Source organism: Peromyscus eremicus, chromosome 8a (assembly GCF_949786415.1).
Source record: "Peromyscus eremicus chromosome 8a, PerEre_H2_v1, whole genome shotgun sequence".
In the NCBI taxonomy this organism is placed as follows: domain Eukaryota; kingdom Metazoa; phylum Chordata; class Mammalia; order Rodentia; family Cricetidae; genus Peromyscus; species Peromyscus eremicus.
In genome coordinates, this window is record NC_081423.1 from 40041332 (window position 1) to 40068482 (window position 27151).

General features: G+C 45.8%; 1 long non-coding RNA gene across 1 annotated transcript; it reads left to right on the forward strand.

Moving 5' to 3' along the window:
* Positions 1 to 7736: 7736 nt before the first annotated feature.
* On the forward strand, positions 7737 to 20505 carry LOC131916573 (uncharacterized). Its single transcript, XR_009380560.1, has 3 exons — positions 7737 to 7814; positions 8416 to 8501; positions 20434 to 20505. It is a non-coding gene; the product is annotated as an uncharacterized LOC131916573 (long non-coding RNA).
* The last annotated feature ends 6646 nt before the right edge of the window (positions 20506 to 27151 follow it).

Sequence of the window (27151 nt, forward strand, 5' to 3'; positions counted from 1 at the left end):
AATTATTCATATGTGTGTACATCTGTATGTCATTATGTGTATATGAGTGCAGGTACCAGCAGAGGCCAGAAGAAGGTGTTGGATCCCATGGAGCTGGAATTACAAGCAGTTGTGAGCTACCCAACTGGGGCACTGGTAAACAAACTCAGTTCTCCTGTAAGAACTGGAAGCAGCCTGGACCACTGAGCCTTCTCTCCAGTCAAGATGTCTTCCTTCATTGCTATCTACCTTCCTTTATGAGGTATAGGCTCTCCTTGAACTCAGAACTCACCTGTTGGCCAGTGAGCTCCAGAGATCTACTTACCTTAGCCCTCTTCCTCCAGCACTAGGATTATAAATGTCCCATCATGTCCACGTTTTACATGAATGCTTGGGATCTGAACTCGGGTCCTCATGCTTTCAGAGCAGACTGAGCCACCTCCCTAGTCCCCTGGAATTATTTTTGATGGTTAGTGACAGACATCCATAACAATAGTGTCTTGAATAGGATACACTCATTGAAATGACATAGGGTGATAGACATCTATGCATCAGAGACTCAAGACCTGTCTCCCTGTTCTAATATATCTTTCCTGACTGACTGTTGTCCTCTAGCTTGTCTTCACGGCCTTTAGTGGCTGTTGAAGCTTCAGTCACTAAGAATATGTCCCAGGAAGCTGAAAAGAGGGACCATAAAGGAGAAAGGGACTCCTTTGTGAGTCCTACTCTTCTCGGATCTAACCAGTGACTTCCACAGGTAACTTCATCTGTGAGGGATGCTGATAAATACAGACTTATACAGGCAAATCGCCACAGTCCACAGCATAGGGGTCTCTTGCTAAAGAGGAAGAGGAAGCAGCTATTAGATTTATAAAATGAAGTTTCTATCGGTCTGATGAATGCTCATCTGGTGTCTGTCACAGAACAGGATTGGGACTTGGGGAGATGACTCAGTTGTTAAGAGCACATGCTGATCTTCCATTCCCTGCATCCATGTTGGGCAGCTCACAACCACCTGCAACTCCAGCTCTGGTTGATTTGATGCCCTCCTTTGGCCTTCACAGGCATTGGACATCTACATTTGTGTGTGTGCATGTGTGTGTGTGTGTGTGTGTGTGTGTGTGTGTGTGTGCGTGTCTGTGTCTGTGTCTGTGTGTCTGTGTGTGTATGTGTCTATGTGTCTGTGGGGGGTGCATGGGTGTGGGGTGTATGCACATGTGTCTCTTTGTGTGTGTGTGTGTGTGTGTGTGTGTGTGTGTGTGCATGTGTGTGCAGCCCAATGTCCAACTACTGTTTGAACATAGACCTTAAACTATTAAAACTATCCTAACTTAGTCATTGAGAATGTGTAGCTGAAGATTTCTCCAGTCCTGCTAGGCCCCATGGTCCTGCAGCCTGCTTATAAAAATAATATATTAATTATAACTGCTTGGCCATTAGCTCAAGCTTATTACTGACTAGATCTTATTATTAAATTAACCCATAATTCTTATCTATGTTTAGCCATGTGGCTTGGTACCTTTTCTCAGTTCTGCCTTGTCATCTTGCTTCCTCTGTCTGGGTGGTGACTCCTGACTCAGCCTTCCTCTTCCCAGAATTTTCCTCATCTGCTTACCCCACCTATACTTCCTGCCTGGCTACTGGCCAATCAGCATTTTATTTATCAACCATTTGATAAATATAATATTTATTTTATTTATCACAGAGCAACACATATTCACAGCATACAGAATGACATCCCACAGCAATAACGGGTGTTTTCTCCTCTGTTTTTCCTCATGCTGAACAAAAATCTGTTTTTTACTCACAAGAGTCCATGGCACGGGAAATTCCAGATAGGAAAGCAGGGGGCCCTGGGAGCGTCTTGTAAACTCATCTGGTTCTCATGGACTCCAGGACAGGACACATACAGGGTGAGCCAAGAGTCACATTTAAAGAAAGGCAATTCTTAGCAATTTTATTTTATATATTTTCATGTGCATGTGTGTGTAATGTGTGTGATATGTGTGTGTGTGAGGGGTGGGGGAGGTATGTATATAGATTAGTGCACATGTGCCACATGTAGAGATCAGAGGGCAACTTGCAAGAGCCCATTCTCTCTTTCCACTGTCAGAACTAGGGACTGAATATGGGTAATTTGGCTTGTGCAGCAAGCGCCTTTACCCACCGAGCCCTCTCGCTAGCCCCAAAGGCAATCATTTAGATGCCCCAATTGCTCTTGGCATCTCAGTTCTCTAATGAAAAGAGTAAGTTTCATCTGAGATCATCACTTGACGAAGTTCATCATTCTAGATATCTAGAGTTCGGTCTGATAAGATGCTCAGAAGTGTAGAAGGCTGATAGCTGGGACAAGGGGTGAGTTCTGGGTGTTGGTGTGCCCATGGGAGACTCACACTTTGCTTTCTCCCTGGTCCACCAGATTCTTCCCTGAGCTACTTTCTACTAGGGCCCCTGTGCCACCTCCACGGAGAGATCTTGGATGCAGCCCACAGCAGCGAGGGCAAGCTTATTCTTAGGGAACAAGCATCCTTATCACCCCACATAAAATCAATCTAATGGCTTCTACAAAGAGCTTGGGATTTCTGGTAGTTTTTTCATTTTGGTTGCTTTTATATTTTCAAAGGAATATTGAACTGTTTCCAGGGTGACATTTTGTAATCACAGAGACTGGAGGAAAAAAAATTGCTATAGTAGCGAAGTGGGAGGAACAGAGTTCTCTCTACAAATCAGCTAGGTTTCTGAAAGCCCTGTCCACCTCCCACTGCCACCCACCTTGAGGCTCTAGACAGCAACAGGGACCTAAAAGGCCAGGAGATAAAGGCCTGAGGACCTCTACGTCTCTGAAAACCCAGGCAGTAATAGAATATTGTTTATGTCTGAATGATCTTAAAAACCTTGTCTCTTTCTTTCCTTTCTTTTCCCTAAACCTGGGTAAGTTGCTCTCCTCTGAGCTTTGCTACTTTAATTTCTGAGCAAAGAAAATGAAAACAAAAAGACAAAGAAGGGAAAGAAATGCTGAATTTAAATATGACGTTCTTCCATCCCTGAGACATGCCGAAGTTTGGCTCCTCAGGTTGGCTTAGGAATGGTGAGCAGGTGAGAGGGAGTGATCATCTGGAGCCCCAGATTATTGTCCTAGCTCTGCCAAACTGCAGAAGTGATCTTGAGACTTTGGCTACCTGTACAAGCAACAAGCATCTGTAGTAATCTATTCCAACATTTTGCTTGGAAACACGTTATTTGTCCCAAGCTGGGGAGATAACTCAATGGTGTAACTGTGCTTGCTGAACCAGCAAGAGGTCCTGAATTCCAATCCCCAATGTCCACATAAAATGGCAGGTGTGGCTACATATGCTTTAACCCAAGTGCTGTAGGGTACAGAGACAAGAGAATCTCTGGTGGTCGCTGACTGCCATCCTAGCTCCAGGCTCAGTGAGAGACCCTGAATAAGGCAGAGACCCTGAATAAGGTAGAGAGTGAGACAGCAGAACATTCAACAGCCTCCTCTGGCATCAGTATGCATTCTCAGACCTATGCATGAGCACACACATGTGACCACATGCCATACACACACATATACACACGGACAAGTTTTCAGAAAAGAAAAGGAAAGCTGTCTTTTGGATACCATATCCACATGACAGTCAGATGAACAAAGAAGCTTGTGTGCTCTTTCCTGCTTTGGAGACTCCCTTCTCATCTGTTATGGGATCTAAGAAGATCAGGGATGGTTTAAACAAATGAAATGTCTCTTGAATCTAGTGGCAGTAATTATGTATATTTTTTTCCTGTGTGGCTCACCTCATCAGCTCTTGGGGAACAGCATTTGACAAACTCTAGATTAAAATGATTACTAAAGATGGTAGTTTAGAAATGATGGGATTTTAGGACTTGGTAGCACCCCATTATGTCATACTCTCATCCTGTGCCTGAGCTGTGATGACTGATGTTCCCAGAGTGATCTTCAAGATCTTGAAGGGCAGTGGAGCCCACAAAGGTTAAATGTGCATGTGTTTGTGTGTGTTTATGTGTGTGGTATATGTGCGGGTGCATACACCCACATATGCACTCAGGCCAGGGAAGGATGTCGAGTGTCCTTCTCTGTCAATGTCTGCCTTACTTTCTTGATACAGAGTCTCTCAATGAACCTGGAACTGGGCTGGTGGCAGCAAACCCCAGCATTCTTCTATCTCTGCCTCTGCCCCTGAGCACTGTGGTTAGTGGCTACACCCAGCTTCTTATGGAGGTGCTAGAGAGTTGAACCCTGGTCCTCATGTTTGAACAGCAAGCCCTTTACCTGCTGAGCCATCCCCTGAACCCCCACTCAGTACATCTTTTCGTGGCAGGGTCTAACCTGCCATTTCTAACGTTATATTCTGTGTGCTGAAGTGCTAACTACTCCGTGTTATCAGCAAGTTAACAATGAAACTGCTGTTGGTATAAACTGAGCACTTAACCTTGCTCTGTCGCTCCAGCTGAAAGGCCACTTGAATGTCCTTTCCCACCCTGTTCTAGTTTATTCTCTACAAATGTCAAATGTTACACCGTCCCTTCCTCAAGAGCCCTCCACTTGTATTGACCTGGTCAAATTGCATCAGATTACAAAGGCGATATTCTCTCTGTGTGTGTGTGTGTGTGTGTGTGTGTGTGTGTGTGTGTGTGTGTGTGTTTGTGTGTGTGAGAGAGAGAGAGAGAGAGAGAGACAGAGAGAGAGAGACAGAGAGAGAGAGACAGAGAGAGAGAGAGAGAGAGAGAGAGAGACAGAGACAGAGACAGAGAGACAGAGAGAGAGAGAGAGAGAGAGAGAGAGAGAGAGAGAGAGAGAGAGAGAGAGAGAGTCTCTCCATTTCTCTCCTGTTTTCCCTTATATTATTGCCTGCCTAGTACCTCTCTCATCAGCCAGGATTTAACTGAGGCAGGCACTGTAGCCATCTGTTGTAGTTTGACTTGAGAGAGCCACCCCTGACCTCAGGCTCAAATTTTCTAGTTTGTTGCTTGCTGACAATATGTACCTCTTAGTTCATTTCACCTTTGTTTAAAAGCAAATATATATACATATGTGTATTCATATATGTGTGTGTATTTATATATATTATATACAATCATGTATATGTTCATATGTGTATTTATATATTATATATAATCATATATGTATATATATCCATGTATCACTGAACAAAGTGATGGATACATAACGGTTCTTTATACTGTGCGTCTATGTATAGGTGTATGTATGTGTGTGTGCATTAGGGGACCAGGGGACAACCTTAAACATCATTCCTCAAGTACCAATCATCTCTTTGTTTGAGGCAGGGTCTCACACTGTCCTGGAACTATCCAAATAGGCTAGGTGAGGCTGAATATCTAATTCGAACCCATGTGCTTGCAAGGCCAGCATTTCACTAACAGGGCCATCTCCCATCCCTTTTGTTGCTGTTTTGAGACAAGATCTCATGCATCCCAACTAGCCTTGAACTGGTGTAGTCATGAATGACCTTGAACTTTTGATCTTCTTTCCTCCACCTCCCTAGGATTACAAGCACACATCACCACACCTGATATATATGGTGCTGGTGACTGAACCTGGAGCCTCATGCTAGATATTCAGTCTAACAACAGACTCACACCCCCATATCCCTCAAAGACATTTTGATTCCAGCACAGCATGTGTTTGGACCATATTAACCCCCATTTGCTGCCTTTCTCTTTCTTCCCTAGACATCTCCCAGACAATCTTACTGATACTCTTTACATTCTTGGTTTGACTCTAGAGCCCCAAACTTTGACAACTTTCTTTCCAGGGAGTTCACATCTGCCCAGTTCTGACCCCTCCCCTCCTGCCTTTCCCTGATCTACCTGGTAGTATATGTAAGCTGGTTCCCTGTCCTCCACTCTCCCAGTCCTGGCTCCAATCCCAGGCTCCCCAACCTGCCACCCCCTACAACAGGATGGAATGATTGGCTCAACAATATTTGCCTTTGAAAACACAACCCACAGGCAAGCCATGCTTGGATTTAAGTACCCAAACTGTATTTCTCTGCTGAGGGATTCAGGAACAGCGCTCTGCAAGGCTTTTCCAAGCCTTGTGCTGGTGTTATCAGAGACGCTGGTGAGTGTCCTTATTTTAGCTGTTTTGCAGCTGACCTTGGCAGACTGCCCTGGGTCCTGGCATCCTTCTCTTCTGAAACCCAACGTCGAGATTCCGGGAATGGAGATTGCTATATACAGGACAGTAGTGTGGTATTTACCAAGAGCAGATGGTGACAGAATCTTAAGTCTCTCTCTCTCTCTCTCTCTCTCTCTCTCTCTCTCTCTCTCTCTCTCTCTCTCTCTCTGCATTGCTCCAGGAGAAATTTCTGGGTCTGATACAGCTGAGAAAGGATGAATTCAGACACATTCTCTCTCTGGGCTTGTCTACAAAGAACGTGTTAAAAAACTCATTATTCATTTTTTAAAAATAGAGAGTTCTGCAGTGAGCCACACTGCTGGGTTGTAGTAGATGAGATGGCATCATATGGGAAAGAAACCAGACTCCCAGTCTACTTTAGCTTGGAGAAATTAGTTGACTCTTCTGGCTGTGTGGGTCTCTGAGCTCCAGCAGCTCTGGCCTCCTTAGATTACTATACGTTCTGATGCCATGCAAGGCTGAAGATAATATGGGAAGCAACAAAGGCTAACATTTACCTAGTGCTTATGTGTACCGGAACTCCTCAACGCACTCCAAGGTACTCCGTTATTTATTGCATAAATTAATAACTGCAACACAGAAAGGCAAGTCCAAGTCTTTTTGAGAAAGGGATTTTTACATTCTCAGTTGGTTTGTTTCTCTCTCTAACCTGTCTGCAGTATCACCAGTGTGCCTTACTAACACGACCATCTGCTTTGGTTCTTGGAACCATCCATGGTTGGTACTAACCATAGTCTCATTGGTCTTTGTTTTCTCAGTACCCTGCTGTGGGATGGTCTGTATGTCAAATGTGTTGCTGATTGGTCAGTAAATAAATCACTGATTGGCCATTGGCTAGGCAGGAAGTATAGGCGGGACAAGGAAAAGAATTCTGGGAAGTGGAAGGCTGAGGGAGAGACACTGCCAGCCGCCATCAGGACAAGGAAGATGTAAGGTACCAGTAAGCCACGAGCCATGTGGCAAAGTAAAGATTAATAGAAATGGGCTAAATATAAGAGTAAGAGCTAGACAATAACAGGCCTGAGCTAATGGCCAAGCAGTTTAAATAATGTAAGAGTCTGTGTGTTTATTTTATAAGTGGGCTCTGGGACTGGCGGGACTCGGTGGCGGGAGCTGGAGAAAAGTTCTCCAGCAACAGTACCCGACATAAATCCTAGCAGATAAAAAGGTGTTCCATAAGTATAGACATGGCGAATGACCCAAAGCTGCTTTAAGGTAACCTCCAGCTAGAACAGTAGACCAGCACCTGCTGCTGTGGCTTCAGTGTGAAACATCTCCCGCAGGCTCACAAACACTGAGCCCCAGCAGGTGGCGCTGTTTTGGAAGGTTGTGGAGTCCATAGGAGGTGGAACCTTGCTGGAGGAAGGAGGCCCCTGGGGGTGGGCCTAGAAATTTCATAGCCAAGCCTCCCTTCCTGTTCCCTTTTTACTTCCTGGCTGTGGATATAGTATGACCCTTCCACCTTCCTGCTGCTATGCCTTCCCACTGTGATGAAATGATGCTTTGAACTGTGAGCCAATAATCAACCTCTTTTTCCTTCTGTTACCCCTTTTCACCTATTTGGTTGTGGCAATGAGAGACATAACTAAAAACAACTTAGTCTCTTCAATTCTCCTGTTCTCTATGCTTAGAGTCATGCTTGGCAAAGGTAGATGATTTATACCTACTAATACAAGGATGGATGGATGGATGGATGGATGGATGGATGGATGGATGGATGGATCCAACAAATAAATGTGAATCTACTGAACAAACAGGAAGCTGCTGACAAAGCTGGGTGTGTAAATTGACTGGAGGGCTTGTGGAGCAATGGTAAGAGTTGATGCAAGATAGATAATGGGTTTACCACAGCACAGAGCCAAGAAGACTGTCCCATTGTCCAGGGCAGCAACTGCATTTAGCCAGCGGGTCATTCACCCTGAGAATAAAGACACGATAAAGGAGACCTAGGTCTGAGGTTTCTATGAAGAATAAAACTGGATTTTTTTTCTCCTTGGATGAGTGAGTTTCATGTAAAGCTTGACTATATAGTCTGTGCTCAGTTACTCCCAGGAAAAACTCACTTGCATTTCTGTTCCACAGACCTGCAAGGGGATTGGCGAAAAATGCTACCCCCTCACAGGTGTTATCTTGCCAACCATTTTTGAATTGTGGGAATTGCTCCAGCTCTAACTTCCCCTGCTCCCACCCTTTTTTAATCTGCAACCTTTTATCTTTCTCATTTCACCTCTCTTTTCTTTTCTCCTTAGTTCTGATGGCTGGGAATTAAAAAGCAGCCCAGACTGCTCTACTTGGCATGGACTCTCCCAGTAGGGTTCCTCCTAAGAAAATACAGGTGAGAGGATCTTCATGTTAGAACAACAGACAGAACCAAAGGTATCTATGGAGGTGTTGCCAATTACAGCCCTTGGTTATACAGAATGACAGACAGACAAAGACAGACAGAGAGTGAGAGAGAGGGAGGGAGGAAGGGAGAGAAAGAAAAAGAAAGAAAGGCAACCAACAGAAATGGAGGTTTCTGAAGCTGAGACACACACCTGGAATCCAGGTTATTGTATATTTCAGGCTGCTTTGTCGACTTTTGAAAATTCATTCTTTATTGATATGTCACTTTGAAATGCAAATTGTCATGGGATACGGGATGCAGACAATAGATAAGGAGCTAGTGGGCTGGTTTTTTGGCTTTTTAAAATGCTGGTTGCATCTCTTCATCTTACATAGGGACACTTAACTCTGTATGGCTCTTTAACTACGGCCAGGGAACAAAAGGGACACGGGTTAGAAATGAGAAATCCCATGCCCTAGTGAGCTTTAATTGTTAACTTGACACAGCCTAGAGTCATGTTCAGGGAAGCCTCAACTGAGGGATTACCTAGGATTGACCTCTGAGCATGTCTGTGGGGTGTTGTCTTGGTTGTTAATCGATGTAGGAAGGCCCAGACCACTGTGGGCAGCATCATCCCTATGGCAGTGGTCCTGGGTTGTACAAGAAAGCTATCTGAGCATGAGCCAGTGAGTGAGTCAGCAAGCAGTGAGTGTTCTTTCATGGTTTCTGCATTCAGGTTCCTGCATTGAGTCCCTCCCTGCCTTGACTCCTTTCGATGAAAGATTGTGACCTAGAAGTATAAGCTGAATCAATCCTTAAAATTCCTCCCTTAAAATTTGATCACAGCAGCAGAAAAGAAAATAGAACATCCCTAGCTAAGGTTCCTACCCCATATTAGTTCTTGTTGCTGAAGCCAAACACTTCACAAAGGGCAAGTTACAGGGAGAAGGATTTGCTTTGGAGAACATAGAATCTATCATGGTAGGGAGGGCTCGGTGTTAGGAACATGAGATGTCTCCTCGCGTGGCACCCACAGTTGGGAAGGGAGCATGAGATGGCTCCTCACGTGGCACCCACAGTCGGGAAGGGAGCATGAGATGGCTCCTCACGTGGCACCCACAGTCGGGAAGGGAGCATGAGATGGCTCCTCCTCGCATGGCACCCACAGTCGGGAAGGGAGCATGAGATGGCTCCTCACGTGGCACCCACAGTCGGGAAGGGAGCATGAGATGGCTCCTCGCGTGGCACCCACAGTCGGGAAGGGAGCATGAGATGGCTCCTCACGTGGCACCCACAGTCGGGAAGGGAGCATGAGATGGCTCCTCGCGCGGCACCCACAGTCGGGAAGGGAGCATGAGATGGCTCCTCGCGTGGCACCCACAGTCGGGAAGGGAGCATGAGATGTCTCCTCGCGTGGCACCCACAGTCGGGAAGGGAGCATGAGATGGCTCCTCGCGCGGCACCCACAGTCGGGAAGGGAGCATGAGATGGCTCCTCGCGCGGCACCCACAGTCGGGAAGCAGAGATGAATGCTGGTACATCACCTCACTTCCTCCTTTTTCACTCAGCCCAGGACCCCAGTGCATGCGATGGTGCCTCTTATATTCAAAGGGGGTTTCCTCTTCCATCCTCAGTTAATCCTCTCTGGAAACACCCCAACAGATACACCCAATGGTGTGCCTCCTACGTGATTCCAAATCCAGTCCCATTGGCAGTAAGCCATCGCACAACCCTTTCCGGTCTCAGAGCAAATGGCCATTCTGTTGAAAATGAGAACTGTAAACACGATGGTGTCTTCCGTCACTAAGATTTGAGAACATTCTCTGTGTGCCTGACGGTGCTTTGAAACCACCCTAACCTAACCATCCTTACAATCCCAGCATGAGATGGCAACTTTTCCTTTCCCCAAAATACCAATAAAGCGAGGTGGTTTAAAACAGTTCAAAACCTACTTCCCAAACTAGGCCACATTCCCTCATTACGCTCTGTCCCTTTCTTTCATATCACTTCTCAAAGCCCATTCTCAGCACTCCGCACCTTTGCCTGGTGCCTGCCTCCCCTCTGGACTGTCAACCCTATCAGGCCCTGGGAAGAACAGCTGGCTTGTGTAAGCTGGGCTGTGTGAATGGTCCCTGGAGGAGTACACACCGGTGGCTGGAAGAACAGGTCCCTTTCCATGGTAACCAAGGGGATGTGGAAAGCTACTAGATCCCAAACGGGCCAAAATAAATCCCAGAATCGTATTTGCGGGGTCAGGGATATTTATAGAAAAGGTGACATATGCCACCCAGGAAGTGACATGTAGGTGACAGAATTCCATGCCCTAGACCTTAAACTAAGTAGGAATGTTTCCATTTCTGCAAGAGAAAAATGGTGTAAATGCCTCCCCAGACCTGCATGGGTTGGCTTTTTGAGATTGCAGTTACATGCGGTGGATTACGTTCTGGAAATACTAACTAATGAAGACCGGAAACAAGTTCCTAAGTTTTACATTGCACTTGGGACCTCACACTGTCTTGATCCATCTTTCCAGGGAAGAGAAGCATCCTTTTGCCTAGTGTATCCACGCTGTATACGCTACCCTCCTTTTAGGCACTATCCTGCCATTGTGCTTTTGTTATGTTCCCTGGTAGTGGCTGCCTGTGAAAAAGGCATGAGGGCAACTCAGCTCCAGCTGGAGAGGTGGTGCTGAGTGCTTTGTGTTGCAAGGTCAAAGTTTAATGTAAATATTTGAATGTGAAAGCATACTTACGGTCGGTGCTGCCCAGGGTTTCAGTCATCTGTCTACTGAAGATTTTGGGGTGGGTTCCCAGTAGTAAAAGGGTAGGGACTGCTGTCGTAGAAAAAAAAAATAAGAAGTCAAAGTTGACCCACCCAGGGTGTGCAAATTACAGAAAAAAAAAAAAAAAAAAAAAAAACACAAAGTCTGCAACCAAAGAAAAAACTGGGAGCTTCAAAGGTAATATAAAAATTCGTACCATGACAGGGAGGGTGGTGTCTGCCTGTAACCCCAGCACAATGAGGCTCCCGAGTCAGGACCACCTTGGACTACATAGGGAATGAGAGACCTTTACTCAAAATACAGATAAAAAAGAATACGTATGTTTTAGAAAAGGATAGGGATGTGGCAAAAATCTTTCCATCTCTCTAAAATTTTGGTTTTGCTTTGGTTTGGTTAGTGACCTACCTGACCAGTGCACAAGGCTGTCCCTATCTTGGAATAGCTCAGGGCACAACGGTCCTGAGCCCTAGCCATCTTGACCACAGTGACTCCCGTGTTTTATGAATTCTTGCTCAGATGGCAATGACAACAGCAAAACAGAACTTCCTTCAGTCATTTGCACAAAAGGAGAGTGGCTTTTGTGATGTGTGGCTTAGCATCTGGGAAAAGGTGAAGCCCGGTGAGAGAGGCGCCATCAAACTACGGCATTCTGTGTCATCCTGCCCTGTCTTAACAGGGCTGTTAGGTCCTCAGGGCCTGGGTGACTTCTGGGTCTCAACCTAGAAACTCAAAGACCTAGAGCTGTGTGGGAGCAAAGATTTCTAGTTCCAAAGGATATTTCTCCCCCTGCCCAGTGTGTAACCTTTGTAGGTTGAGAGATGCATGGCTCGGGGGCTCTTTCCTCACTTTGTCCTGACCAAGTTCCTGATCTCTTGAAGACTTTGGGTGTGTGAAAGATAACATCCGGCTTGATTGACACGGCCTTATGTTGAAGATGGCCCTCCCTGGACTTAGAGCCACATACTTGTGACAGTATTGCATTTGAGAGTTTCCAGAAAGCTCTTATTCATGGGTTCCTTACATCTCTGGTCCCCTGAGGAGTGTCAGTGCTTTGCTGCTTAGCCTCATTGCTTGCAAATCCTTGGGACAGGCAACAGATAGACTACCAGTCTCTCTGTGGATGAAAACCTTCCATTTCTTTCGGGATCTGGTCTTTGCATTGCTTAAGGTGACACAGCCCAGTGTTGACCATGCATGGTCCGCATTGGGTCCTCAGGAATTGTTCAGGGACCATTTGTGGTGTGTGTGTGTGTGTGTGTGTGTGTGTGTGTGTGTGTGTGTGTGGTGTATTTACATGTGTGTGATGTGTATATGTATGTGGGTTGTAGTCTGTGTGTGTGTGTGTGTGTGTGTGTGTGTGTGATGTGTGGTGTGTATATAATTTTGTGAGTATGCCTGTGTGAACATATATGTTGTCTGTTTTTCAAATTCTTAAACTTCAGTAGGCCAAAGAGAGGTAGGTACATGAGGAGCTTGGGGTGGTAAGCTATGTCTCTGTCATTACCTCTCTGCAAAACTGATATGGCACCCTCACACTGAAACATGGCTCCTAAATTCTTTCTGCTTCCATTAACACTGAGATAGGGAGTCTCAGGCTGTCCCAATTAAACTGTCTATAACCCTGGAATCATTTCTCAAACATTTTCTTAAGTTAGGCTTGTCTTTGGAATACATAGCTGCACTCGTCTTTGCAGAGATGTGCGAATTTCTCAAAGTATTTTAACACCAATGTTTCCTTTAATGTCTTCTCTGGCGTGACCTGCAGAATTCTTTGCATTCTCTCCATTTGATTAGTGTTTTCATTTGGGAAGCAGTGGGTTCCAGGTTAGAATACAGAGCATATCTACCCATAGCCAGCTATCTTCTACTAGCTTAATTAAAAAAAAAATGATAACAAAGCCAGATATGGTGGTACATACCTGTATCCTAGCTACTCAAGAGACTGAGGCAGGAGGATCAGAATTTCAAGCATGCCCAGTGCAACTTAGTGAGACAGTGTCTCAAAATAAAACCTTAATGGGTTGGGGCTGGGAAATGTAGCTCAGTTGTAGTGCTTGCCTATCAGATGGGAGGCCTTGGGCTCAGCACTCAGTGCCCCAAAGCAACTGTAATAGTAATATTAGTGAGGGAACAGGCTTGTTGCTTATAGACATTGCTGGTGAGTGCCACAGCTTATAGACCTTACAGTTTGTGCACAGACAACATCGTGGTACTGCCCATCTTACTGATGGGAAAACCACCACACAGTAAGGTTAAACACAAGCTTGCATAGTTGTTAAGAGTCCACCCCCCTCAGCCTGGGGAGATAAAATGTCTACCTCCATCATACACTTCCCCGGGAGAGCACTTGGCTAGCTGGTACCTAGTTTGTCATCGTGGTTGGGTACGAAGGGACAAAGATTGCTTTCTCTACTGACAGGGATAGGATAAAGCATGCAAGCTGAGTAGGAGGCTCATGTGAGGTCACACTGAATATGGAGACAATGCAATTAATGTAAACTCCGATCTCTTGAATTTCCAGGCTAGAGGCCTCGACTCTCTCTACCTGGAACTCGTGAAAGAATGAAAAAGTACTGTGGGGCCTTCCTCACACTCTAGTCCACTACCAAACTTCCTGAGGATGAGGGAGCCAGAGGAGTACAGACACCGGAGGAAAATCCCCCCCCCCTCCTCTGCCTTTAAACACACCTCTCTGTGTACATATGTATGTGTGCACAGGTGTGGATGTATGGTCATGCGTGTGCAGATGCATAAGTGTGTGTGCAGGTGTGAGCACATGTGTGTGGAGGACAGCTTGACTGCATTTACATCTTCAAGAGCTGTCTTGTTTGTTTGTTTGTTTGTTTGTTTGTTTGTTTGTTTGAATAATAGAGTTATCTTTCTTGGATGGGTGTCTCTCACTGGAACCCAGGGCTCCCAAATTTGTCTAGGCTGGTTGGCCAACATGTCCCATAGGTCCTCCTTTCTCTCCCTCCCCAGTGCTGGATTTTAAGTGCGTGCTAACAGGCCTGACCTTTTTAACCTGGAATGAGGATCAAACTCTTGGCTTCCTGCTTCTATAACAAGTACTTTACACCCCTGAACCATCTTCCCAACTGGATTTTCGACTTTTCCTGTTTGTTTTATGGATCTATTTTTATTTGAGATTTTTGTTTGAATAAAGAGACATACTACCATTTTTATGAATACCCACAATGCTGTCCCACCCTCAGTTTTACAAGTAGGGAAACTGAGGCCCAGAGAAAGCAAAGTCACATAGCAAATTAGCACAGAGCTGAATTTAGAAGCCAGACACTACTACAGTTCTCCAGCCCTGCACTTTTTCCTGGTCCTCCCTTGTGATCACATACCCTGAGGTCAGGCTGGCAGCTGACATCCAGGCAGCGTGACTTAGACCCATAACTTGGCAGTAAAACAAAGTGATTATGTTTCAATTAATGACATATGCATATGTATGCCAGAAAGAAATACCCTGCCATGCATATGCATACATTGTTAATTATGCAACATGCTTTCTTACATTTATATTTTCATAGCTTTTTATAGCATTAATTACTTCATTAAATTGAAGAAAAATGTAAGGGATGGTATAAACAGGCTTTCCTGCCAGAAGGTAATCAAGTGCTAAGTGGCCTGGGCTGTCTATGTGTCAGTGAACTCTTCTCTCAAGCCCAAGTCTTTGACAGTCGAGGCATCTGCTCATCTTGAGTTCTGTGCTGAGGGCCGCATTGGCAGCATGTTGGGTTCTTAGGAGCCCTAGGAAGCTCTTTTCTGTCTTACCATCTGCTGTACAAAGCCCTGGACTTGGGGGTTGGCAAGATGGCTCTGTGTGTTTGAGTACCCCATTCTTTCTCCAGCGTTAAGTTGACTTTGTCCTACATAATAATGGTGGGGAAATGTCTTGGCAGGAAAAGAAGGAAGATGATGAGCTAGTAGAAGTGTGGATGAGGCTCAGGAGAGAACACTCATCCAGAGGGGAAGAGCCAACACCAGCCTCGAAGACAACATGCTCTCTCTTTTCTTAGTCTGGTGGTCTCCAGCCACAAGGCCTTCTCCTTCCCTAGTCAAACCCCAACTTCTCGTCTTTGGGACCTTCCTGTGTATTGTCCCCACATCCTGGCTCCTACCCTTGTAGGCTTTATTGCTCATTCTCCTCTTAGCTCTTCAGGTCATCCCTAAGCCCTCCATTCGATGCCCCTGGTACACACATCACGCATGCTTTCCTCTCATTAACACACAACAGACCTTACTGAAATCATTTATTCAGCCGCTGCCTCTCTTGGTCAACTAATCCTCCCTAATGGCTGAAACTGTGTCTGTCCAGATCTTGGCTCTGTCCCTAGAACTGAAGTACTCAAATATTTATTGGACTGGTTCTTTCTTAAAAGAACACATTCTATATAATTCTGTTTGTATAAAACCCTTAAAATGCAAAGTATTCTGTTTCTAATGACAGAGTGCAGGTCGTTAATTACCTGGAGATCTGCAAGGGTGGGGATGGGAGAAAGGCAGATTACAGGGGGCAGGATCTTAGAAGTTTCTAGGATCCTGAGCTGTGGAGCAGAGGGATGAGAAAGGATGGCATTGTTAACACAGCGAAGAGACAGCCTGAGAAGCACAGGACCAATACACCATCTCAGGTTGTTCATGGCTCAGAGTTCATTCTTTCTCATCCAGCCATCTAGCAGTTCTTCTTATCAGCCCTGAGACTGCCATCAATTTAGCTGTTTGAATAACTAGAATTACCTTTGAATCTTCCCTTGTCATTACCCTCCACATCAACTGTAATCACGAATTAAATTGAATTTTGCTTTAAAAATAACTTTTGAAGCTTTCCACGTCTTACAAGCCATCACTGCCAACCACCCTCCCCCTCTTATCTGCCGATGACAGGACCTCCAACCACCCCTTTCGGCTCCCTGCAGAACTCTACTGCTAGAACAGTGTTGAAAAGGAAGACTTGTAAATTTTACCTTCAAGGAATATGCCCTACAGATGTGTCCCTCTGCCACCAGGGTTTTTATCCAGCCTCTGCACCTGGCTTGTGGAACCATCAGTATCTAGTGTTTCCCTTCTTGACCTCCTGCCCCTTAGTTCTCACCCCTCTGGCTCCATGGCGGGCCTCAGAGCCCCAGGGAGACCATACTCCATTGTGTATAAGGGTGTCTGAACACCCAGGATCCCTAGATGAAGCAGTTCCTGCTCTGCTGCTGCTGCCAGTTTCCTGGATGAATCCAGGTTTGGTTTCCTGTTGTCTATTGTCTGTTCATAACACTCAGTCCCACAATGAATTAAATATTTAACACCCACTCCAATAAACTGTCGGTCCTGTGAGGGCAAGGGTCCTCTGCTTCATCGACTGTGCATTTACCTTTTGGCCCGAGACCTGTCACTCAACACACATTTATCGATGAACCAAGGAACTAGAATGGACAGTCAGAGAAGCGAGACTAAGATCCAACTGCAGTGAGGAGACGGCAGCGCCATGGTGGCCTGACTCCCCACGTTCTCTTAGCTGTTGCTCTCAACCTTGTACCTCATTCTCTGATACCTGGAGAGCACGGTATCAGCGACTTTATTCATCTCTGTATCCTCAACTGCTATCACAGTGCCAGCCATAAAACAGTGCAGAAAGCACACAGAGGAGACCGTGTTCTGCCTACTGGAAAAAAACCACACCCAAATATCCACTCTGAGTTATTTCTTACACAGTGTCCATCGCGAAGGTGGCTGCGTCTCTGGGACAGCAATCTCCATGTCATGATCAGGCACATGTGACAACTACTTCTGTGTCAATTCATGCTTCCTAGCTCAAAGCAATAGGGTAAATGTAAGCATGCCCAATGAATGTTTCCTCTAGTGACCCTTGTCAAAACGATTCACATGGCCATGCTTAACTTTAAGGGTACGCACATGTGTATGTCTAACATATGTGCATGATACATGACTAGCCTATATGCATGCATGTGTTTATAACATTCCTTGGTGGCTTGAATAACAAATGTCCCTCACAGGCACATGTTTGGAACACTTGGTCCCCAGTTGGTGGCACTGTTTGGGGAAGTAATAGAACCTTTAGGGAGTGCAGCCTTGCTGAGGAAGTACATCACTGAGGGTGGGCCTGGAGGTTTTATAGTCAAGATTCACTTTCTGTGGAGCAGAGGGATGAGAAGGAATGTGATCAGCCAGTCTCCTTCTACTGCCAAACCATTCCCATCATGACAGACTGCATCCTCCAGAACTGCAAGCCAAAATACTTCCTTCCCCAAATTGTTTTATTTATTGGGGTATTCTGCCACAGCAACTGAAAAACGAATGGCGTATGTATATAGCACATATAACAAATATATGTATATAGACAAACATTACCCCAGCAGTATGTGTCTCTTTGAGAAGGACATATATGTATGCACATGTATTTCTTCATTTAGCAGAGCTGACGTCCGCCCCAGTTTTGATTACATAATGATAATAATAAATGACATTGATAAAGGATAGGGGTAAGAAGACATCCTGGCTCTGAGAAGAACTTGAGTGCACAGTGTCCCAGGTCCCTGTTCTGAGTCACACTGGGCTCTGTAGGAAGCCACCACTGCAGCTGGCTGGCCCGTCTGTCCTTGTGCTTCTTTCTTGTAATCAACACCTGACCTTTCTCATCAATTTACTCATGTCACAGCCTGGACTTCAGTAGATCCCATCACTTTCTATTTTCCAAGCATCCGTTTCAAGCCTAGCTCCCACCCCCTGTGTTCCCAGCTCATCCCCTGCACTCCCTTGACCTCCTCTCTCCTCGCAATCCACTGATCTGAAAACATTTATACTATTGCTCATGGTCCCTCGCTGTGGCCTCACTCCCCTCTTTACTCAGCTGGACTCATGCTCAGCCAGCACAGTCATTCTCTTTGATACCCTTTAGTTCATTCCCCAGGCCCTAGCCTCCTAAATGAATCATATCTGCTTACCTAAACTACAGCATCCCAGACAAATTTAACTCCTCGCCCTGTCAGGGACAGAACTTGAGCAAGAAAGCCCAGAAAAATCTACCTCCACCAAGTTCTCGATTTCTCTCTCAGCCTGTGATTCGTGGGTTCCTAGGCTGCCTGGTCACAGAGGGCAGTTCCCCTTCCCACTGTCATGCTTTCTCATTTCTTCTTAAATCCCAAACACTTTCTTCTTCATCCGGCTTCTAACCCTCCTTGCTCCCCACCTGACAAATACAAAGAGTTTGGAAAAGAACATCTCGACCCTTGCACCTACACAGGGCATTGTTCCGGAATCCCTTTCCGTCAGTCCTTTCTGTTGGAACATTTGCCTCAGTATACACACAGCTGTTCTACGCCTCTTCCTCTTCGTTAATGGCTTCTTTTCTCCACTTCTCTTCCGGGAACAGTGTCTAAATTTGTTGCCTCGTTCCGCACTCATTTCCTGTATCAGTCAGCACATTTTTCTTCTCAACTTCTTTGCAAAAGCTGATCTTGTGTGGCAATGAACCAGGCTGCACCCAGCCAAGTGGATAATTCTCACTCCTTGTCGCATACTCTTCCTTCGGGCCTCACTGGGCAGGGCCCTCCTGCTTGCTTCTCCTGGTTCCAGAAGGCTCACCCCTCTGGCTTTCTCCTACCCTTCCACGGTGCTTTCCTGGACTTCTGACTTGATGAATCATCTGCATAGCCAGAAACCTCCATGTTGAGATGCCCAATGGTTCAGACCTGGGCTGTTCCCCTTCTCATCTATTCTCACTCCCTGGCAGTTCTCATGTGGTCTCCTTGCTTTAAAGGCCACCCATATGCAAAGAAATGCACAGCCCCAACCTGGATTTCTTCCCTCAACTCCACACTCCCATAGTTAACTTCCTACTTGACATTTCCACCTGAATATTTAATAGGCATTTTAAATTAAACATATGTCTAAAAATGAGCTCATGAAAGTCTCCCCCCAACAAATATGCTTTATTAATGACAACCCCACCCCGAGTTGCCTGGGTGTGATCTGGGACTCTTCTTCCACATCCAACCGCCAGCCCTTTTGCAAACCCTATTTTTTTTCTACCTTCAAAATAAATTAATTGCTTTTTAATAAAGATTTCTTTCTTGCTACTTAAAAAACTTTGTTTAGATTTATGTATTTTATTTTTATGTGCGTGAGTGTTTTGCCTGCCTGTATGTATGTGTACCATGTGCGTGCCAAATTTTTGTGATTTTTATTTATGTTTATGTGTGTCTGTGTGAGTTTATGCCATGTGAGTGCAGTTCTCATGAAGAAGAGAGTGTTGTAAGCCACCTGATGTGGGTGCTGGGAACCAAGCTCAGGTCCTCTGGGGGAAAAAGCGGTAGGCACTCCTCACCAGTGAGCCATCTCTCCATTTCTGTTTCCTTTCACTAAACCCTCTAGTCCAGTTTTGATCCAAGTCACCATCGGCTTTCGCTTTAGTAGCTGTCAAAGACCCCTATTGGTCTCTGGGTTTCTGCTCTTGGCCTCTTTGGCCTAGTTCTCCAGTATATTGTCTAAACTACGCCATCTAGCCTGTCCTACTGAGTGCTCCCTCCCCCAAAATGTCCCCCATTAAGCAGAATGTTTACTCTAACTCAGCAGGTTCTCTGGGCTGGGTTCCAGTTCTTCTGGGTCTCACTGCTGTATCTCCCCCTCTCCCTTCTCTCCTGGCAGCCCCTCTAGCCCTTGATGTATTGCCAGTCCTCCATGTACACCCTACCCATAGGACGGACCTTCGGTATCATCCTCCTGCCTGAGCGCTCAACCTTCTATAGGGAGGGCTCAAGCTGCAGTTATGACCCATAAGGTTGGCTTGCTGCAGTTATGCCCAATAAACAACCCAGTTCCTCCAGCAAAGGACCACCACCCAATGGCTTCACAACCTCCCAAACAGTGTCACCAGCTGGGGACCAAGTGTTCAAACATGTGAACCTGTGGGAATATACACGCCACAAAGGCTAATTGCCAGTTCTCCACCGGTAAGACACTGCCAGCAATTAAACATTTAAGTGGACTCCTGTGCAAAAATTCTTTTCAGGAAAATGACCTTGGGTGCACTCCCAGGCCAGCTGAAGATCAGAAGGATAAAGTGGCCTAAGGGAAAGAGCACTGTCTTATCCCTGGGGTCTGGGGATTCTGATTTTGACCTGTCATGTACTTGCATTGCAGAGGCCCGGGTTCTTGGCCAGCAGTGAGCGGATTGGCTGAAGAGATTTCTCCATGCTTCCCAAAGCTCTAAGGTGAGAGAAGGCACAAGTTGATGCAGTGGGAGGGACTTTCCCCACAAATGCAATGTGCTTTGAATTGTTAGCATTTTTGATCCGTGCCTTCCAGAAAGTACACTAGAAATCCAGTTGAAAGTCAACCCCTAGCTTGTTGCTCTAGTTGGCTGAATGCTCACCCGACTTACAAGTCCCAGGCCAGCCACATCGCTGGTTTTGTTTAGCTTGGCTGTGTGGCTGTGCCTTCAATCTCTCTTCATGCTTTACGTCTTACATTAGTTTACGAGTTGATGGAAGTAAAAGCCACAGCTCACACTCAGCCCCTTCAGTTAGCTCTTCATGTGGGATGTGGTCATTTCCAGCATGCACCGTGAGTCACTTGCTGCAGCCTGTCTCAAAAGCGAGGAACAAGTGAGTGTGACCCATTTACCTCAGCATGTGTCACCTGCCACTTTTCTTTGTGTCACCGAAGGACCTCAGAAGACCTTGGCTGTCCATAGTCCCTTGAAGAAACAAGGCTTCAGGAAAATATCACGCTGTGTTACCATCATATGCCTGTGTGGGTCCCTGGAGGCCCGTGAGGTTCAAGCGCCCGTGTTCAGAAGTTCTCTCTCCCAACTGCCACACACATGACCATCCACACAGGGTTCAGCTACTCCGAGCTGATACTCGCCAGGCCAGATTGGTGCTGGCTCCTTTCCCCCAGCCTGTCTGTCACCAAGGCCTGCTGATTAAATTTGCATCCTTATGCCTTTAGACTCGGTTCACTCTGTCCTATCTCTCTTGCATTCTTGTCCACCGTGGTCATGAAAATGTCACTTTGGTTCCCAGCTTCCCAGCTTCTCTCCTGCTGAAATACAGCATGTGTCTATGTGTCTGAGCTAACTCCTCCCTGGCCCCTCTTTACTCAGGGAATTCTGAGCCTCCTCATGGTGTTGTTGGTGTTGGTGTTGGTGTTGGTGTTAGTGTTGGTGTTGTTGGTTATTGTTTCCCACCCTCTTCCTCTTCACCCACTCAGTGCTCTTCATGCTTCAGGTCTTGGCTCAACATTCTTAGAGAGACACTTGAGAGGGTTGTCTCTTTGTCATAAGCACTTGCTTAATTGTTTTGTTTCTTTTTTAAACAATTATGCATTTACATCTATGTCTGTGTGTGGGTTTGTGCACCAGGGCATGTGCCTGAGGATGCCGAAAGAGGATGCCAGGGGGTACTGAAATCATGGGCAACTCGGAGCTGCCTAATGTAGGTGCTAGGACCAGATCTCTAGTCCTCCAGAAGAGAAGTGAGTGCTCTTAAGCATGGAGCCATCTCTCCAGCCCCTAATTATTTTTAGAGCAACTGTCACAAACTAGTTCTTTACTTCACTACTCATTCAACAGCAACCTCTGAGAAATCAAGAATCCCTTAAAATATCGTATTCGACGCGGCATGCTCAGTGCATTACATCCCGGACACGCAGCAAGCCTCCACCTTGTCCTTGGCAACTCCAGGGCAATTCCATCTTCCTCAGAGGGGTGTGAGGGTGCTCACAGTGCTTGATGGAGATGGGCACAGACCAAACAATCAGGACTTGTAGCTCCATCTTTCACTGTGACACTTGTAAGTTAAATGGTTCTGACTAAAGACTCGGGGTTCAGAGGAAGTGAGGGATTCGCTACTGTTGTCTCCTCTGTACCACCCACAGACTTGAGGGCTTGGTCCTCAGGCCCTTGGCTTCCTCTCTGTGGCCCAGCAAAGGCTCTAGTGCTGCCTCGTTGTCCCTCAGTCCTTGCCTAGTAGATAGCCTGCCAAGATCCCCAGGGGAGGCTCTGAGACTCTCTACCACTCAGTGGGTGACCCTGGTGTTTCCTGCAGACGCTGCAAGACCAAGCCTTCCACATCTCCCTCTCTAAGGCCCTGCAGTCTGCCCCTGTCCTATCCCTGGAAGCCATGCTACTCTCATTCCCCCGTACATCTATCAGTTGACCCTGTGGTCAAGGAGACCCTTTTATTTCTCTTTTTTCCCTACTGGGTCTCTTTTATCTCTTCCTTGCTTCCTGACAGTCATTTGTTGTTTCTGTAATTTTTGTCATGTGAAATTTTAAACAAAAATAAATGTAAGAAGCAGCTGAGGAGATGGTTCAGCGGTTAAGAGCATTCATTGCTCTTGCAAGGGATCCAGGTTCAGTTCCCAGCACCCACACTAGGTGGCTCACAACCACATGTAGCTTCAACTCTGTGGGATCTAAATAACATATTCGGGCCTCCACTGACGTTGCACTCACGTGTACAACACCCTCCTCAACAAGCAAAGAATTTTAAAAAATAAAAATAAATATAAGAACAGATTGATAACCCCTTACTATGTACCAATCCCAGTATTACAATTTATTGCTGTTTTTTATCTCACCCACAGACACCCCCAACACACATCCCAGTGAGTTATTTTGAAGCAAATGTTAGACACTCTCCTTGTATTCATCCATATTTCAGTATCTCTGTGAAGGACTCCTATTAAAAATAACCAAATCCTCATTATCACACATAAAAAGTTAACACATGTTTAAATATTAAATATCTTGCCAGGCTCAACATCCTATGTGTCCTAGTTGGCTTTAACTTGACACAGTCCAGAGTCACCTGAGAAGGGAATCACAGTTAATGGATTGCACATATTGGATTGGACTCTGGACTTATCTATGAGATGTTGTCTTGAATGCTGTTTGATATGAGGGGCCAGCCCACTGCGGGCAATACCATTCCCTGGGCAGGTGATTCCAGACTGTGTAAGAAAGCTAGTAGGCATGAGGCTGAGAGTAAGCCAGCAAATAGCATCCTCCTTGAGTTCCTTCCCTGACTTTTTTCAGTGATAGGCTGTGATCTGGAAGTGCCAATCAAATAAACCCTTTCCTCCCCTAAACTGATGTTGGTCAAAAGGTTTTATCATAGCATCAGAAATCAAAGTAGAACACTGTGATATTCTAGAATCCCCTTAACCTATCTATTCAAATCCCTATCCTGCCGAGGTCAGAGGGTGGCATCGACTTTATATGTCTCTGAAATTGTATGAGACTTGTTGGGTCTTATTTCTACTTAAAGGAAAATTTCCCTTCAATTTATTTGTTGCAGATGCTGTGGATTTATTCTGAGGAGATTTCCATATTCTGGACTTTGCTGATAGTGTCTCCACGTCTGTTCTCTGAAGACCCTCATCTGTCTTCCACTATTTGACTCATCTCCTAGCAAACGCCTGTGGTAGATATTTCTGCAGCAGGCACGGGCAACAGCAGCACAACGTGTAGGTGTGATAAAGTACGTGAGGTGTGACCTCAGTCCACACTGATGGAGGTGAGGAGGACACGTGGAGAGAGAAAAGAGAGTACAGAGAGAGAGGGGGAAAGAAAGAGAAAGAGGAGAGCAGTGAAGAGAGAGGTGAGAAGGGGAGAAATAGAAGAGAAGGGAATGAGAGGGGGAAGAGAGAAAGGAGGAGAGGAGAGAGAAGAGAAAGAAAAGACAGATGGAGAGGAGAACAGAGAGAAGAAAGGAGAGAGGAGAAAAGGGGGAAGGAGGAGAGATGTGGGAGAGAAATGAGAGAAAAGTGAAAGGAGACAGAAAGAGAAGAGAGAGGAAAGAGAGATGACCAAGAAAAAGGGAGGAGAGAGAGACAGAGGGAGACACAGACAGAGAGAGAGAGAGAGAGAGAGAGAGAGAGAGAGAGAGAGAGAGAGAGAGAGAGAGAGAAAGAAAGCCTACAGGAGTGTTGATAGCTGCTATCTAGCTGGAGAGGTTTCTGGCTTTCTGGCCCCTCATCTTTTATGAGCTGGCATGACTAGGAATCTATAACCCTAGAGAGAGGCCAGTGTTTTAAACAGGGCAACAGACAAATGTCCTGCTCCCCTTTCTCCCTCTCTGCCCCCACTCTGCACCAGCATTTCATGAGTTCACATCTCTGAGGAGTAAGCTTTATTGACTTTACAAATCTTCTTATTAATTCAACAAATACTTTGAGCATTTGCAGAATTTAAGATGTGAGCTGCCAGTCCACTGCATCACAGACTCAGCCTGAACAGGAAGCCTCATAGACGTGTAGCTCTACAGCTCTGGGCATTTAAGAATCAAGTTCAAACACTGCCCACAAACCAGTGACCTCCCATCCTGTCCCCTGCTGGGATCACCCCTGCTCACTTCTGTGACACTGATTTTCTCAATATCAATTTCTCTGGTTTTTTAATGTTTTGCTTTCACTGATCCATCTGCCTGGAAATGGTCTCCTTTTTCACCAACTGGTTTCCTCTGAGGTGGTTTAAAGGGAATGACTCCCAGAAAATCATATTCTTGAATACTCGATCCCCATTTGGTGGAACTGTTTGGGAAGGATTGAAAGGTATGGCATTGTTGAAGGAGGCGTGTCACTTGAGGGTGGGTTCTGAGATCTCAAAAAGACTTTCACCATTCCCGATGTGTCTCTCTCCTCCTCCTGCCTGTGGATCAAGAGGTGAGCACTCAGCTGCAGCTCCAGCCACCATTCACCACACCTTCACTCTGTCATCATAGGCTCTACCCCTCTGAAACTGTAGGGTCAATTCAACGCTTTCTTCTATAAGTTATCTTGGTCATGGATTTTGATCACAACAATAGAAAAGACACTAATTCACCCCCTTTCCCATTGCTGGTTCCTGTGTATCCTTTATTCCTTTGAAATCCAGATCAGAGATCACCTCCTCCAGGCAGCCTGTCCTGATGTTATTCCACCAACAAATGCACTCTTTTATCAAAGAAACAGTGAATGGCTGCACTGTGTGGTATTGATTTTACATCTTTGTGATGGAATGTGAGCTCCTGGAAGTCAGGGTGAAGCACGGGTCCTCAGAGCCTCGCAAAGGACAGCAGGATAGACCTGGTCTGTATTCAGTGGCTGTGGATGGCTGAATGGACAAGCCCTGGGGAACCTGCCTTCTCAGGGCTCCCCATCACACTGCTCACCACCTAGTCCGCCAACCCTCTCAACCCACCCCCATCCCTCTCTCTAACTCTAATGCCATTGGCTGCCCTTTGCTTCTCAGAAACCCTCCTGTTCTTTGTTTCTATGACAACATGTGCTTCTGGTGCTCTTCTGGCTCCTGGAATCTCTCTGTGGCTTGTTTCACTGTGTGTTTTTCTCTTCTTTGGCCCCTAAAATTCGATGGCTTTCAAAGCTCACTCCTCATTCTCCATGGAGACCCCATGACCCCACTGCTTCAACGACTCACCCTGCCCTAGCTGGGTGCTTCCAAGAGTATGAGAGATGACTTAAGAGTATTTTGTTTTGTTTCTGAATTTAAAAAAAAAAAAAAGGCGTCACTCTGAAGGCCAGGCTGGCTGGGACCCACTCTGTAGATTTGGCCAGGCTGAAACTCCTGGAAATCCTCAAGTCTCAGTCTTCCTGAAAACTGAGCTTACAGGTGTGAGCCACTAAGCTAGCTCCCCTTGACCTCTGTTGATATTTACTTATTATTACACTAATATTGTATGTGCAGGAGATACACCTGTGGGTGTGGACTCAACGTGTGCCAAGTGTGTGCATGGAAGGCAGAGGACAGCTTTGGGAGCGAGTTCTCTCCTTCCACCACGGAGGCTGGGGATTGAATTAGGTCGTCTGGCTTGAGCTGTAAATGTGTTTACCCTCTGAGCCATTGCACTGACCCCAGCCCTGACTTTGGATTGTCCATTTTCACATGAGCTTGGGCATGGACAGGTTACCACACAGATGCCCTGTGTGAACCTGCCTTCAGCATGTATGACAGGTAACTAACTAATGTCCCTGGGCCAACCCTCTACCAACCCTCTACCAATGTACATACATACCTATGTACACACACCTTCATACTCATAATGTATACACACTTGTATGCACAGACACAAATGTGTATACACATTTTTGCCTATCTGTGAGCACATGTGCTCATGTCTACACACACCTAAGCACACACCTACATCCCCATGCACAATGCTCATATACATGTGCCCACATGTGTACATATGCACAATATGCACACAAATGGAAATTGTTCACATACATGTATACACACCTACATATCTGCACAATGTACATGCAGCTGCAAACATACCTGTATACACAACTGTACACACACACTTGCACAATGTTTATTCACTTATACACACACACAATGTATACACACCTATATACATACCTATATCCTCATGCACCATGGATACACACACCTGCACACGAATGTATACACACCTATGCATATACCTGTGCATGTATACATACCTGTATGCATACCCATAAACATGCACAATATACACATACCTATATATATGCACAATGTTTACATACCTGCACATACATGTTTATACCTATATACAAACCTACATACACATGTGCCCAAACTTGCACACATAACTGTATATACATGTTCACACATGTAAACATACTTGCAAGCACACACCTGCACACACATGTCCACACATGCCCAAGTACCCACATACATATGTCCATTCCTGCACACATACCTGCACACATGCTCATATATGTACACATATCCACATACACATGTCCACATCTGCACACATGCTCATGTACACATATACACTGGTGCACACTCATAGTCTCTTTAGATGCCTCACACCTTGCTTGTCACCTGCTCTGTCACAGTGTCCGGTTCAGAAGGCCAGCACGTGTA